Source organism: Atractosteus spatula, chromosome 27, assembly GCF_055471065.1.
Source record: "Atractosteus spatula isolate fAtrSpa1 chromosome 27, fAtrSpa1.hap1, whole genome shotgun sequence".
NCBI lineage: Eukaryota > Metazoa > Chordata > Actinopteri > Semionotiformes > Lepisosteidae > Atractosteus > Atractosteus spatula.
This window is the reverse complement of record NC_142732.1, coordinates 5,181,569-5,199,041: the sequence shown is the minus strand read 5'-3', so window position 1 is coordinate 5,199,041 and position 17,473 is coordinate 5,181,569.

Sequence of the window (17,473 nt, the reverse complement as noted above, 5' to 3'; positions counted from 1 at the left end):
CGTTTTAGGACAGAAAAGAAATTTAGGAAAGGTGCAATGACAGTGTTATCTTCACTTTTTTTTCTCACCTATATGGCTGTATACACTGCATTGACATACAATGGAATGTTGTCCATGTAGCCCTAAAACCAAAAGACTCAAAGAAATCAATTATATGATTCAAACGCTTGCATTTGGCATTGAATAAACAGGCATATTAACAAATAAAGTCAAAGCTTATGGGGTATCCCTCACTCCTAGCCTACTATAAGCCTGAAACCATGCTTATTGAGTGCACAATTCAGCCTAAAATTCCAATAACACAACACTTGTCAAAAATAGAATTTCACCATAGTTCATGCATTCCCTTTGGTTGGGTGAGGTTGCTTAGTCATTTCAGGCAAATATTTGCATTCCGTGAAGTATATTTTCACCTAAATTAGCAAAGAATTGTGGAACGTCTTTGAACAAATTCTTAACCCTAACCTAGGTAAATCCCAAGCTAGGGTTAGGGTTAGGATTCCCACAAAACGTAGACAATTTTTGATGGCATGGATGCGTTTTAGGACAGAAAAGAAATTTAGGAAAGGTGCAATGACAGTGTTATCTTCACTTTTTTTTCTCACCTATATGGCTGTATACACTGCATTGACATACAATGGAATGTTGTCCATGTAGCCCTAAAACCAAAAGACTCAAAGAAAGCAATTATATGATTCAAACGCTTGCATTTGGCATTTAATAAACAGGCATATTAACAAATAAAGTCAAAATTTATGCTGTATCCCTCACTCCTAGCCTACTATGAGCCTGAAACCATGCTTATTGAGTGCACAATTCAGCCTAACATTCAAATTACACAACACTTGTCAAAAATAGAATTTCACCATAGTTCATGCATTCCCTTTGGTTGGGTGAGGTTGCTTAGTCATTTCAGGCAAATATTTGCATTTCGTGAAGTATATTTTCACCTAAATTAGCAAGGAATTGTGGAACGTCTTTGAACAAATTCTTAACCCTAACCTAGGTAAATCCCAAGCTAGGGTTAGGGTTAGGATTCCCACAAAACGTAGTCAATTTTTGATGGCATGGATGCGTTTTAGGACAGAAAAGAAATTTAGGAAAGGTGCTATGACAGTGTTATCTTCACTTTTTTTTCTCACCTATATGGCTGTATACACTGCATTGACATACAATGGAATGTTGTCCATGTAGCCCTAACACCAAAAGACTCAAATAAAGCAATTATATGATTAAAACGCTTGCATATGGCATTGAATACACAGGCATATTAACAAATAATGTCAAAACTTATGGGGTATCCCTCACTCCTAGCCTACTATAAGCCTGAAACCATGCTTATTGAGTGCACAATTCAGCCTAAAATTCCAATTACACAACACTTGTCAAAAATAGAATTTCACCATAGTTCATGCATTCCCTTTGGTTGGGTGAGGTTGCTTAGTCATTTCAGGCAAATATTTGCATTCCGTGAAGTATATTTTCACCTAAATTAGCAAGAGTTGTGGAACGTCTTTGAACAAATTCTTGACCCTAACCTAAGTAAATCCCAAGCTAGGGTTAGGGTTAGGATTCCCACAAAACGTAGACAATTTTTGATGGCATGGATGCGTTTTAGGACAGAAAAGAAATTTAGGAAAGGTGCAATGACAGCGTTATCTTCACTTTTTTTTCTCACCTATATGGCTGTATACACTGCATTGACATACAATGGAATGTTGTCCATGTAGCCCTAAAACCAAAAGACTCAAAGAAAGCAATTATATGATTCAAACGCTTGCATTTTGCATTTAATAAACAGGCATATTAACAAATAAAGTCAAAATTTATGCTGTATCCCTCACTCCTAGCCTACTATGAGCCTGAAACCATGCTTATTGAGTGCACAATTCAGCCTAACATTCAAATTACACAACACTTGTCAAAAATAGAATTTCACCATAGTTCATGCATTCCCTTTGGTTGGGTGAGGTTGCTTAGTCATTTCAGGCAAATATTTGCATTTCGTGAAGTATATTTTCACCTAAATTAGCAAGGAATTGTGGAACGTCTTTGAACAAATTCTTAACCCTAACCTAGATAAATCCCAAGCTAGGGTTAGGGTTAGGATTCCCACAAAACGTAGACAATTTTTGATGGCATGGATGCGTTTTAGGACAGAAAAGAAATTTAGGAAAGGTGCAATGACAGTGTTATCTTCACTTTTTTTCTCACCTATATGGCTGTATACACTGCATTGACATACAATGGAATGTTGTCCATGTAGCCCTAAAACCAAAAGACTCAAAGAAAGCAATTATATGATTCAAACGCTTGCATTTGGCATTTAATAAACAGGCATATTAACAAATAAAGTCAAAATTTATGCTGTATCCCTCACTCCTAGCCTACTATGAGCCTGAAACCAAGCTTATTGAGTGCACAATTCAGCCTAAAATTCAAATTACACAACACTTGTCAAAAATAGAATTTCACCATAGTTCATGCATTCCCTTTGGTTGGGTGAGGTTGCTTAGTCATTTCAGGCAAATATTTGCATTTCGTGAAGTATATTTTCACCTAAATTAGCAAGGAATTGTGGAACGTCTTTGAACAAATTCTTAACCCTAACCTAGGTAAATCCCAAGCTAGGGTTAGGGTTAGGATTCCCACAAAACGTAGTCAATTTTTGATGGCATGGATGCGTTTTAGGACAGAAAAGAAATTTAGGAAAGGTGCTATGACAGTGTTATCTTCACTTTTTTTTCTCACCTATATGGCTGTATACACTGCATTGACATACAATGGAATGTTGTCCATGTAGCCCGAAAAAAAAAAGACTCAAAGAAAGCAATTATATGATTCAAACGCTTGCATTTGGCATTGAATACACAGGCATATTAACAAATAAAGTCAAAGCTTATGGGGTATCCCTCACTCCTAGCCTACTATAAGACTGAAACCATGCTTATTGATTGCACAATTCAGCCTAAAATTCCAATTACACAACACTTGTCAAAAATAGAATTTCACCATACTTCATGCATTCCCTTTGGTTAGGTGAGGTTGCTTAGTCATTTCAGGCAAATATTTGGATTCTGTGAAGTATATTTTTACCTAAATTAGCAAGGAATTGTGAAAAGTCTTTGAACAAATTCTTAACCCTAACCTAGGTAAATCCCAAGCTAGGGTTAGGGTTAGGATTCCCACAAAACGTAGTCAATTTTTGATGGCATGGATGCGTTTTAGGACAGAAAAGAAATTTAGGAAAGGTGCAATGACAGCGTTATCTTCACTTTTTTTTCTCACCTATATGGCTGTATATACTGCATTGACATACAATGGAATGTTGTCCATGTAGCCTGAAAACCAAAATACTCAAAGAAAGCAATTATATGATTCAAACGCTTGCATTTGGCATTGAATACACAGGCATATTAACAAATAAAGTCAAAGCTTATGGGGTATCCCTCACTCCTAGCCTACTATAAGCCTGAAACCATGCTTATTGAGTGCACAATTCAGCCTAAAATTCCAATAACACAACACTTGTCAAAAATAGAATTTCACCATAGTTCATGCATTCCCTTTGGTTGGGTGAGGTTGCTTAGTCATTTCAGGCAAATATTTGCATTTCGTGAAGTATATTTTCACCTAAATTAGCAAGGAATTGTGGAACGTCTTTGAACAAATTCTTAACCCTAACCTAGATAAATCCCAAGCTAGGGTTAGGGTTAGGATTCCCACAAAACGTAGTCAATTTTTGATGGCATGGATGCGTTTTAGGACAGAAAAGAAATTTAGGAAAGTTGCTATGACAGTGTTATCTTCACTTTTTTTTCTCACCTATATGGCTGTATACACTGCATTGACATACAGTGGAATGTTGTCCATGTAGCCCTAACACCAAAAGACTCAAATAAAGCAATTATATGATTAAAACGCTTGCATATGGCATTGAATACACAGGCATATTAACAAATAATGTCAAAACTTATGGGGTATCCCTCACTCCTAGCCTACTATAAGCCTGAAACCATGCTTATTGAGTGCACAATTCAGCCTAAAATTCCAATTACACAACACTTGTCAAAAATAGAATTTCACCATAGTTCATGCATTCCCTTTGGTTGGGTGAGGTTGCTTAGTCATTTCAGGCAAATATTTGCATTCCGTGAAGTATATTTTCACCTAAATTAGCAAGAGTTGTGGAACGTCTTTGAACAAATTCTTGACCCTAACCTAAGTAAATCCCAAGCTAGGGTTAGGGTTAGGATTCCCACAAAACGTAGACAATTTTTGATGGCATGGATGCGTTTTAGGACAGAAAAGAAATTTAGGAAAGGTGCAATGACAGCGTTATCTTCACTTTTTTTTCTCACCTATATGGCTGTATATACTGCATTGACATACAATGGAATGTTGTCCATGTAGCCTGAAAACCAAAATACTCAAAGAAAGCAATTATATGATTCAAACGCTTGCATTTGGCATTGAATACACAGGCATATTAACAAATAAAGTCAAAGCTTATGGGGTATCCCTCACTCCTAGCCTACTATAAGCCTGAAACCATGCTTATTGAGTGCACAATTCAGCCTAAAATTCCAATAACACAACACTTGTCAAAAATAGAATTTCACCATAGTTCATGCATTCCCTTTGGTTGGGTGAGGTTGCTTAGTCATTTCAGGCAAATATTTGCATTTCGTGAAGTATATTTTCACCTAAATTAGCAAGGAATTGTGGAACGTCTTTGAACAAATTCTTAACCCTAACCTAGATAAATCCCAAGCTAGGGTTAGGGTTAGGATTCCCACAAAACGTAGTTAATTTTTGATGGCATGGATGCGTTTCTAGGACAGAAAAGAAATGTAGGAAAGGTGCAATGACAGTGTTATCTTCACTTTTTTTTCTCACCTATATGGCTGTATACACTGCATTGACATACAATGGAATGTTGTCCATGTAGCCCTAAAACCAAAAGACTCAAAGAAAGCAATTATATGATTCAAACGCTTGCATTTGGCATTGAATAAACAGGCATATTAACAAATAAAGTCAAAGCTTATGGGGTATCCCTCACTCCTAGCCTACTATAAGCCTGAAACCATGCTTATTGAGTGCACAATTCAGCCTAAAATTCCAATTACACAACACTTGTCAAAAATAGAATTTCACCATAGTTCATGCATTCCCTTTGGTTGGGTGAGGTTGCTTAGTCATTTCAGGCAAATATTTGCATTCCGTGAAGTATATTTTCACCTAAATTAGCAAGAGTTGTGGAACGTCTTTGAACAAATTCTTGACCCTAACCTAAGTAAATCCCAAGCTAGGGTTAGGGTTAGGATTCCCACAAAACGTAGACAATTTTTGATGGCATGGATGCGTTTTAGGACAGAAAAGAAATTTAGGAAAGGTGCAATGACAGCGTTATCTTCACTTTTTTTTCTCACCTATATGGCTGTATATACTGCATTGACATACAATGGAATGTTGTCCATGTAGCCTGAAAACCAAAATACTCAAAGAAAGCAATTATATGATTCAAACGCTTGCATTTGGCATTGAATACACAGGCATATTAACAAATAAAGTCAAAGCTTATGGGGTATCCCTCACTCCTAGCCTACTATAAGCCTGAAACCATGCTTATTGAGTGCACAATTCAGCCTAAAATTCCAATAACACAACACTTGTCAAAAATAGAATTTCACCATAGTTCATGCATTCCCTTTGGTTGGGTGAGGTTGCTTAGTCATTTCAGGCAAATATTTGCATTTCGTGAAGTATATTTTCACCTAAATTAGCAAGGAATTGTGGAACGTCTTTGAACAAATTCTTAACCCTAACCTAGATAAATCCCAAGCTAGGGTTAGGGTTAGGATTCCCACAAAACGTAGTTAATTTTTGATGGCATGGATGCGTTTCTAGGACAGAAAAGAAATGTAGGAAAGGTGCAATGACAGTGTTATCTTCACTTTTTTTTCTCACCTATATGGCTGTATACACTGCATTGACATACAATGGAATGTTGTCCATGTAGCCCTAAAACCAAAAGACTCAAAGAAAGCAATTATATGATTCAAACGCTTGCATTTGGCATTGAATAAACAGGCATATTAACAAATAAAGTCAAAGCTTATGGGGTATCCCTCACTCCTAGCCTACTATAAGCCTGAAACCATGCTTATTGAGTGCACAATTCAGCCTAAAATTCCAATAACACAACACTTGTCAAAAATAGAATTTCACCATAGTTCATGCATTCCCTTTGGTTGGGTGAGGTTGCTTAGTCATTTCAGGCAAATATTTGCATTCCGTGAAGTATATTTTCACGTAAATTAGCAAAGAATTGTGGAACGTCTTTGAACAAATTCTTAACCCTAACCTAGGTAAATCCCAAGCTAGGGTTAGGGTTAGGATTCCCACAAAACGTAGTTAATTTTTGATGGCATGGATGCGTTTTAGGACAGAAAAGAAATTTAGGAAAGGTGCAATGACAGTGTTATCTTCACTTTTTTTTCTCACTTATATGGCTGTATACACTGCATTGACATACAATGGAATGTTGTCCATGTAGCCCTAAAACCAAAAGACTCAAAGAAAGCAATTATATGATTCAAACGCTTGCATTTGGCATTTAATAAACAGGCATATTAACAAATAAAGTCAAAATTTATGCTGTATCCCTCACTCCTAGCCTACTATGAGCCTGAAACCATGCTTATTGAGTGCACAATTCAGCCTAACATTCAAATTACACAACACTTGTCAAAAATAGAATTTCACCATAGTTCATGCATTCCCTTTGGTTGGGTGAGGTTGCTTAGTCATTTCAGGCAAATATTTGCATTTCGTGAAGTATATTTTCACCTAAATTAGCAAGAAATTGTGGAACGTCTTTGAACAAATTCTTAACCCTAACCTAGGTAAATCCCAAGCTAGGGTTAGGGTTAGGATTCCCACAAAACGTAGTCAATTTTTGATGGCATGGATGCGTTTTAGGACAGAAAAGAAATTTAGGAAAGGTGCTATGACAGTGTTATCTTCACTTTTTTTTCTCACCTATATGGCTGTATACACTGCATTGACATACAATGGAATGTTGTCCATGTAGCCCGAAAACCAAAAGACTCAAAGAAAGCAATTATATGATTCAAACGCTTGCATTTGGCATTGAATACACAGGCATATTAACAAATAAAGTCAAAGCTTATGGGGTATCCCTCACTCCTAGCCTACTATAAGCCTGAAACCATGCTTATTGAGTGCACAATTCAGCCTAAAATTCCAATTACACAACACTTGTCAAAAATAGAATTTCACCATACTTCATGCATTCCCTTTGGTTAGGTGAGGTTGCTTAGTCATTTCAGGCAAATATTTGGATTCTGTGAAGTATATTTTTACCTAAATTAGCAAGGAATTGTGGAAAGTCTTTGAACAAATTCTTAACCCTAACCTAGGTAAATCCCAAGCTAGGGTTAGGGTTAGGATTCCCACAAAACGTAGTCAATTTTTGATGGCATGGATGCGTTTTAGGACAGAAAAGAAATTTAGGAAAGGTGCTATGACAGTGTTATCTTCACTTTTTTTTCTCACCTATATGGCTGTATACACTGCACTGACATACAATGGAATGTTGTCCATGTAGCCCTAACACCAAAAGACTCAAATAAAGCAATTATATGATTAAAACGCTTGCATATGGCATTGAATACACAGGCATATTAACAAATAATGTCAAAACTTATGGGGTATCCCTCACTCCTAGCCTACTATAAGCCTGAAACCATGCTTATTGAGTGCACAATTCAGCCTAAAATTCCAATTACACAACACTTGTCAAAAATAGAATTTCACCATAGTTCATGCATTCCCTTTGGTTGGGTGAGGTTGCTTAGTCATTTCAGGCAAATATTTGCATTCCGTGAAGTATATTTTCACCTAAATTAGCAAGAGTTGTGGAACGTCTTTGAACAAATTCTTGACCCTAACCTAAGTAAATCCCAAGCTAGGGTTAGGGTTAGGATTCCCACAAAACGTAGACAATTTTTGATGGCATGGATGCGTTTTAGGACAGAAAAGAAATTTAGGAAAGGTGCAATGACAGCGTTATCTTCACTTTTTTTTCTCACCTATATGGCTGTATATACTGCATTGACATACAATGGAATGTTGTCCATGTAGCCTGAAAACCAAAATACTCAAAGAAAGCAATTATATGATTCAAACGCTTGCATTTGGCATTGAATACACAGGCATATTAACAAATAAAGTCAAAGCTTATGGGGTATCCCTCACTCCTAGCCTACTATAAGCCTGAAACCATGCTTATTGAGTGCACAATTCAGCCTAAAATTCCAATAACACAACACTTGTCAAAAATAGAATTTCACCATAGTTCATGCATTCCCTTTGGTTGGGTGAGGTTGCTTAGTCATTTCAGGCAAATATTTGCATTTCGTGAAGTATATTTTCACCTAAATTAGCAAGGAATTGTGGAACGTCTTTGAACAAATTCTTAACCCTAACCTAGATAAATCCCAAGCTAGGGTTAGGGATAGGATTCCCACAAAACGTAGTTAATTTTTGATGGCATGGATGCGTTTTAGGACAGAAAAGAAATTTAGGAAAGGTGCAATGACAGTGTTATCTTCACTTTTTTTTCTCACCTATATGGCTGTATACACTGCATTGACATACAATGGAATGTTGTCCATGTAGCCTGAAAACCAAAATACTCAAAGAAAGCAATTATATGATTCAAACGCTTGCATTTGGCATTGAATAAACAGGCATATTAACAAATAAAGTCAAAGCTTATGGGGTATCCCTCACTCCTAGCCTACTATAAGCCTGAAACCATGCTTATTGAGTGCACAATTCAGCCTAAAATTCCAATAACACAACACTTGTCAAAAATAGAATTTCACCATAGTTCATGCATTCCCTTTGGTTGGGTGAGGTTGCTTAGTCATTTCAGGCAAATATTTGCATTCCGTGAAGTATATTTTCACCTAAATTAGCAAAGAATTGTGGAACGTCTTTGAACAAATTCTTAACCCTAACCTAGGTAAATCCCAAGCTAGGGTTAGGGTTAGGATTCCCACAAAACGTACTTAATTTTTGATGGCATGGATGCGTTTTAGGACAGAAAAGAAATTTAGGAAAGGTGCAATGACAGTGTTATCTTCACTTTTTTTTCTCACCTATATGGCTGTATACACTGCATTGACATACAATGGAATGTTGTCCATGTAGCCCTAAAACCAAAAGACTCAAAGAAAGCAATTATATGATTCAAACGCTTGCATTTGGCATTTAATAAACAGGCATATTAACAAATAAAGTCAAAATTTATGCTGTATCCCTCACTCCTAGCCTACTATGAGCCTGAAACCATGCTTATTGAGTGCACAATTCAGCCTAACATTCAAATTACACAACACTTGTCAAAAATAGAATTTCACCATAGTTCATGCATTCCCTTTGGTTGGGTGAGGTTGCTTAGTCATTTCAGGCAAATATTTGCATTTCGTGAAGTATATTTTCACCTAAATTAGCAAGGAATTGTGGAACGTCTTTGAACAAATTCTTAACCCTAACCTAGGTAAATCCCAAGCTAGGGTTAGGGTTAGGATTCCCACAAAACGTAGTCAATTTTTGATGGCATGGATGCGTTTTAGGACAGAAAAGAAATTTAGGAAAGGTGCTATGACAGTGTTATCTTCACTTTTTTTTCTCACCTATATGGCTGTATACACTGCATTGACATACAATGGAATGTTGTCCATGTAGCCCGAAAACCAAAAGACTCAAAGAAAGCAATTATATGATTCAAACGCTTGCATTTGGCATTGAATACACAGGCATATTAACAAATAAAGTCAAAGCTTATGGGGTATCCCTCACTCCTAGCCTACTATAAGCCTGAAACCATGCTTATTGAGTGCACAATTCAGCCTAAAATTCCAATTACACAACACTTGTCAAAAATAGAATTTCACCATAGTTCATGCATTCCCTTTGGTTGGGTGAGGTTGCTTAGTCATTTCAGGCAAATATTTGCATTCCGTGAAGTATATTTTCACCTAAATTAGCAAGAGTTGTGGAACGTCTTTGAACAAATTCTTGACCCTAACCTAAGTAAATCCCAAGCTAGGGTTAGGGTTAGGATTCCCACAAAACGTAGACAATTTTTGATGGCATGGATGCGTTTTAGGACAGAAAAGAAATTTAGGAAAGGTGCAATGACAGCGTTATCTTCACTTTTTTTTCTCACCTATATGGCTGTATATACTGCATTGACATACAATGGAATGTTGTCCATGTAGCCTGAAAACCAAAATACTCAAAGAAAGCAATTATATGATTCAAACGCTTGCATTTGGCATTGAATACACAGGCATATTAACAAATAAAGTCAAAGCTTATGGGGTATCCCTCACTCCTAGCCTACTATAAGCCTGAAACCATGCTTATTGAGTGCACAATTCAGCCTAAAATTCCAATAACACAACACTTGTCAAAAATAGAATTTCACCATAGTTCATGCATTCCCTTTGGTTGGGTGAGGTTGCTTAGTCATTTCAGGCAAATATTTGCATTCCGTGAAGTATATTTTCACGTAAATTAGCAAAGAATTGTGGAACGTCTTTGAACAAATTCTTAACCCTAACCTAGGTAAATCCCAAGCTAGGGTTAGGGTTAGGATTCCCACAAAACGTAGTTAATTTTTGATGGCATGGATGCGTTTTAGGACAGAAAAGAAATTTAGGAAAGGTGCAATGACAGTGTTATCTTCACTTTTTTTTCTCACTTATATGGCTGTATACACTGCATTGACATACAATGGAATGTTGTCCATGTAGCCCTAAAACCAAAAGACTCAAAGAAAGCAATTATATGATTCAAACGCTTGCATTTGGCATTTAATAAACAGGCATATTAACAAATAAAGTCAAAATTTATGCTGTATCCCTCACTCCTAGCCTACTATGAGCCTGAAACCATGCTTATTGAGTGCACAATTCAGCCTAACATTCAAATTACACAACACTTGTCAAAAATAGAATTTCACCATAGTTCATGCATTCCCTTTGGTTGGGTGAGGTTGCTTAGTCATTTCAGGCAAATATTTGCATTTCGTGAAGTATATTTTCACCTAAATTAGCAAGAAATTGTGGAACGTCTTTGAACAAATTCTTAACCCTAACCTAGGTAAATCCCAAGCTAGGGTTAGGGTTAGGATTCCCACAAAACGTAGTCAATTTTTGATGGCATGGATGCGTTTTAGGACAGAAAAGAAATTTAGGAAAGGTGCTATGACAGTGTTATCTTCACTTTTTTTTCTCACCTATATGGCTGTATACACTGCATTGACATACAATGGAATGTTGTCCATGTAGCCCGAAAACCAAAAGACTCAAAGAAAGCAATTATATGATTCAAACGCTTGCATTTGGCATTGAATACACAGGCATATTAACAAATAAAGTCAAAGCTTATGGGGTATCCCTCACTCCTAGCCTACTATAAGCCTGAAACCATGCTTATTGAGTGCACAATTCAGCCTAAAATTCCAATTACACAACACTTGTCAAAAATAGAATTTCACCATACTTCATGCATTCCCTTTGGTTAGGTGAGGTTGCTTAGTCATTTCAGGCAAATATTTGGATTCTGTGAAGTATATTTTTACCTAAATTAGCAAGGAATTGTGGAAAGTCTTTGAACAAATTCTTAACCCTAACCTAGGTAAATCCCAAGCTAGGGTTAGGGTTAGGATTCCCACAAAACGTAGTCAATTTTTGATGGCATGGATGCGTTTTAGGACAGAAAAGAAATTTAGGAAAGGTGCTATGACAGTGTTATCTTCACTTTTTTTTCTCACCTATATGGCTGTATACACTGCACTGACATACAATTGAATGTTGTCCATGTAGCCCTAACACCAAAAGACTCAAATAAAGCAATTATATGATTAAAACGCTTGCATATGGCATTGAATACACAGGCATATTAACAAATAATGTCAAAACTTATGGGGTATCCCTCACTCCTAGCCTACTATAAGCCTGAAACCATGCTTATTGAGTGCACAATTCAGCCTAAAATTCCAATTACACAACACTTGTCAAAAATAGAATTTCACCATAGTTCATGCATTCCCTTTGGTTGGGTGAGGTTGCTTAGTCATTTCAGGCAAATATTTGCATTCCGTGAAGTATATTTTCACCTAAATTAGCAAGAGTTGTGGAACGTCTTTGAACAAATTCTTGACCCTAACCTAAGTAAATCCCAAGCTAGGGTTAGGGTTAGGATTCCCACAAAACGTAGACAATTTTTGATGGCATGGATGCGTTTTAGGACAGAAAAGAAATTTAGGAAAGGTGCAATGACAGCGTTATCTTCACTTTTTTTTCTCACCTATATGGCTGTATATACTGCATTGACATACAATGGAATGTTGTCCATGTAGCCTGAAAACCAAAATACTCAAAGAAAGCAATTATATGATTCAAACGCTTGCATTTGGCATTGAATACACAGGCATATTAACAAATAAAGTCAAAGCTTATGGGGTATCCCTCACTCCTAGCCTACTATAAGCCTGAAACCATGCTTATTGAGTGCACAATTCAGCCTAAAATTCCAATAACACAACACTTGTCAAAAATAGAATTTCACCATAGTTCATGCATTCCCTTTGGTTGGGTGAGGTTGCTTAGTCATTTCAGGCAAATATTTGCATTTCGTGAAGTATATTTTCACCTAAATTAGCAAGGAATTGTGGAACGTCTTTGAACAAATTCTTAACCCTAACCTAGATAAATCCCAAGCTAGGGTTAGGGATAGGATTCCCACAAAACGTAGTTAATTTTTGATGGCATGGATGCGTTTTAGGACAGAAAAGAAATTTAGGAAAGGTGCAATGACAGTGTTATCTTCACTTTTTTTTCTCACCTATATGGCTGTATACACTGCATTGACATACAATGGAATGTTGTCCATGTAGCCTGAAAACCAAAATACTCAAAGAAAGCAATTATATGATTCAAACGCTTGCATTTGGCATTGAATAAACAGGCATATTAACAAATAAAGTCAAAGCTTATGGGGTATCCCTCACTCCTAGCCTACTATAAGCCTGAAACCATGCTTATTGAGTGCACAATTCAGCCTAAAATTCCAATAACACAACACTTGTCAAAAATAGAATTTCACCATAGTTCATGCATTCCCTTTGGTTGGGTGAGGTTGCTTAGTCATTTCAGGCAAATATTTGCATTCCGTGAAGTATATTTTCACCTAAATTAGCAAAGAATTGTGGAACGTCTTTGAACAAATTCTTAACCCTAACCTAGGTAAATCCCAAGCTAGGGTTAGGGTTAGGATTCCCACAAAACGTACTTAATTTTTGATGGCATGGATGCGTTTTAGGACAGAAAAGAAATTTAGGAAAGGTGCAATGACAGTGTTATCTTCACTTTTTTTTCTCACCTATATGGCTGTATACACTGCATTGACATACAATGGAATGTTGTCCATGTAGCCCTAAAACCAAAAGACTCAAAGAAAGCAATTATATGATTCAAACGCTTGCATTTGGCATTTAATAAACAGGCATATTAACAAATAAAGTCAAAATTTATGCTGTATCCCTCACTCCTAGCCTACTATGAGCCTGAAACCATGCTTATTGAGTGCACAATTCAGCCTAACATTCAAATTACACAACACTTGTCAAAAATAGAATTTCACCATAGTTCATGCATTCCCTTTGGTTGGGTGAGGTTGCTTAGTCATTTCAGGCAAATATTTGCATTTCGTGAAGTATATTTTCACCTAAATTAGCAAGGAATTGTGGAACGTCTTTGAACAAATTCTTAACCCTAACCTAGGTAAATCCCAAGCTAGGGTTAGGGTTAGGATTCCCACAAAACGTAGTCAATTTTTGATGGCATGGATGCGTTTTAGGACAGAAAAGAAATTTAGGAAAGGTGCTATGACAGTGTTATCTTCACTTTTTTTTCTCACCGATATGGCTGTATACACTGCATTGACATACAATGGAATGTTGTCCATGTAGCCCGAAAACCAAAAGACTCAAAGAAAGCAATTATATGATTCAAACGCTTGCATTTGGCATTGAATACACAGGCATATTAACAAATAAAGTCAAAGCTTATGGGGTATCCCTCACTCCTAGCCTACTATAAGCCTGAAACCATGCTTATTGAGTGCACAATTCAGCCTAAAATTCCAATTACACAACACTTGTCAAAAATAGAATTTCACCATACTTCATGCATTCCCTTTGGTTAGGTGAGGTTGCTTAGTCATTTCAGGCAAATATTTGGATTCTGTGAAGTATATTTTTACCTAAATTAGCAAGGAATTGTGGAAAGTCTTTGAACAAATTCTTAACCCTAACCTAGGTAAATCCCAAGCTAGGGTTAGGGTTAGGATTCCCACAAAACGTAGTCAATTTTTGATGGCATGGATGCGTTTTAGGACAGAAAAGAAATTTAGGAAAGGTGCTATGACAGTGTTATCTTCACTTTTTTTTCTCACCTATATGGCTGTATACACTGCATTGACATACAATGGAATGTTGTCCATGTAGCCCTAACACCAAAAGACTCAAATAAAGCAATTATATGATTAAAACGCTTGCATATGGCATTGAATACACAGGCATATTAACAAATAATGTCAAAACTTATGGGGTATCCCTCACTCCTAGCCTACTATAAGCCTGAAACCATGCTTATTGAGTGCACAATTCAGCCTAAAATTCCAATTACACAACACTTGTCAAAAATAGAATTTCACCATAGTTCATGCATTCCTTTTGGTTGGGTGAGGTTGCTTAGTCATTTCAGGCAAATATTTGCATTCCGTGAAGTATATTTTCACCTAAATTAGCAAGAGTTGTGGAACGTCTTTGAACAAATTCTTGACCCTAACCTAAGTAAATCCCAAGCTAGGGTTAGGGTTAGGATTCCCACAAAACGTAGACAATTTTTGATGGCATGGATGCGTTTTAGGACAGAAAAGAAATTTAGGAAAGGTGCAATGACAGCGTTATCTTCACTTTTTTTTCTCACCTATATGGCTGTATATACTGCATTGACATACAATGGAATGTTGTCCATGTAGCCTGAAAACCAAAATACTCAAAGAAAGCAATTATATGATTCAAAGGCTTGCATTTGGCATTGAATACACAGGCATATTAACAAATAAAGTCAAAGCTTATGGGGTATCCCTCACTCCTAGCCTACTATAAGCCTGAAACCATGCTTATTGAGTGCACAATTCAGCCTAAAATTCCAATAACACAACACTTGTCAAAAATAGAATTTCACCATAGTTCATGCATTCCCTTTGGTTGGGTGAGGTTGCTTAGTCATTTCAGGCAAATATTTGCATTTCGTGAAGTATATTTTCACCTAAATTAGCAAGGAATTGTGGAACGTCTTTGAACAAATTCTTAACCCTAACCTAGATAAATCCCAAGCTAGGGTTAGGGTTAGGATTCCCACAAAACGTAGTTAATTTTTGATGGCATGGATGCGTTTTAGGACAGAAAAGAAATTTAGGAAAGGTGCAATGACAGTGTTATCTTCACTTTTTTTTCTCACCTATATGGCTGTATACACTGCATTGACATACAATGGAATGTTGTCCATGTAGCCTGAAAACCAAAATACTCAAAGAAAGCAATTATATGATTCAAACGCTTGCATTTGGCATTGAATACACAGGCATATTAACAAATAAAGTCAAAGCTTATGGGGTATCCCTCACTCCTAGCCTACTATAAGCCTGAAACCATGCTTATTGAGTGCACAATTCAGCCTAAAATTCCAATAACACAACACTTGTCAAAAATAGAATTTCACCATAGTTCATGCATTCCCTTTGGTTGGGTGAGGTTGCTTAGTCATTTCAGGCAAATATTTGCATTCCGTGAAGTATATTTTCACCTAAATTAGCAAAGAATTGTGGAACGTCTTTGAACAAATTCTTAACCCTAACCTAGGTAAATCCCAAGCTAGGGTTAGGGTTAGGATTCCCACAAAACGTAGTTAATTTTTGATGGCATGGATGCGTTTTAGGACAGAAAAGAAATTTAGGAAAGGTGCAATGACAGTGTTATCTTCACTTTTTTTTCTCACCTATATGGCTGTATACACTGCATTGACATACAATGGAATGTTGTCCATGTAGCCCTAAAACCAAAAGACTCAAAGAAAGCAATTATATGATTCAAACGCTTGCATTTGGCATTTAATAAACAGGCATATTAACAAATAAAGTCAAAATTTATACTGTATCCCTCACTCCTAGCCTACTATGAGCCTGAAACCATGCTTATTGAGTGCACAATTCAGCCTAAAATTCCAATTACACAACACTTGTCAAAAATAGAATTTCACCATACTTCATGCATTCCCTTTGGTTAGGTGAGGTTGCTTAGTCATTTCAGGCAAATATTTGGATTCTGTGAAGTATATTTTTACCTAAATTAGCAAGGAATTGTGGAAAGTCTTTGAACAAATTCTTAACCCTAACCTAGGTAAATCCCAAGCTAGGGTTAGGGTTAGGATTCCCACAAAACGTAGTCAATTTTTGATGGCATGGATGCGTTTTAGGACAGAAAAGGAATTTAGGAAAGGTGCTATGACAGTGTTATCTTCACTTTTTTTTCTCACCTATATGGCTGTATACACTGCATTGACATACAATGGAATGTTGTCCATGTAGCCCGAAAACCAAAATACTCAAAGAAAGCAATTATATGATTCAAACGCTTGCATTTGGCATTGAATACACAGGCATATTAACAAATAAAGTCAAAGCTTATGGGGTATCCCTCACTCCTAGCCTACTATAAGCCTGAAACCATGCTTATTGAGTGCACAATTCAGCCTAAAATTCCAATAACACAACACTTGTCAAAAATAGAATTTCACCATAGTTCATGCATTCCCTTTGGTTGGGTGAGGTTGCTTAGTCATTTCAGGCAAATATTTGCATTTCGTGAAGTATATTTTCACCTAAATTAGCAAGGAATTGTGGAACGTCTTTGAACAAATTCTTAACCCTAACCTAGATAAATCCCAAGCTAGGGTTAGGGTTAGGATTCCCACAAAACGTAGTTAATTTTTGATGGCATGGATGCGTTTTAGGACAGAAAAGAAATTTAGGAAAGGTGCAATGACAGTGTTATCTTCACTTTTTTTTCTCACCTATATGGCTGTATACACTGCATTGACATACAATGGAATGTTGTCCATGTAGCCCTAAAACCAAAAGACTCAAAGAAAGCAATTATATGATTCAAACGCTTGCGTTTGGCATTGAATAAACAGGCATATTAACAAATAAAGTCAAAGCTTATGGGGTATCCCTCACTCCTAGCCTACTATAAGCCTGAAACCATGCTTATTGAGTGCACAATTCAGCCTAAAATTCC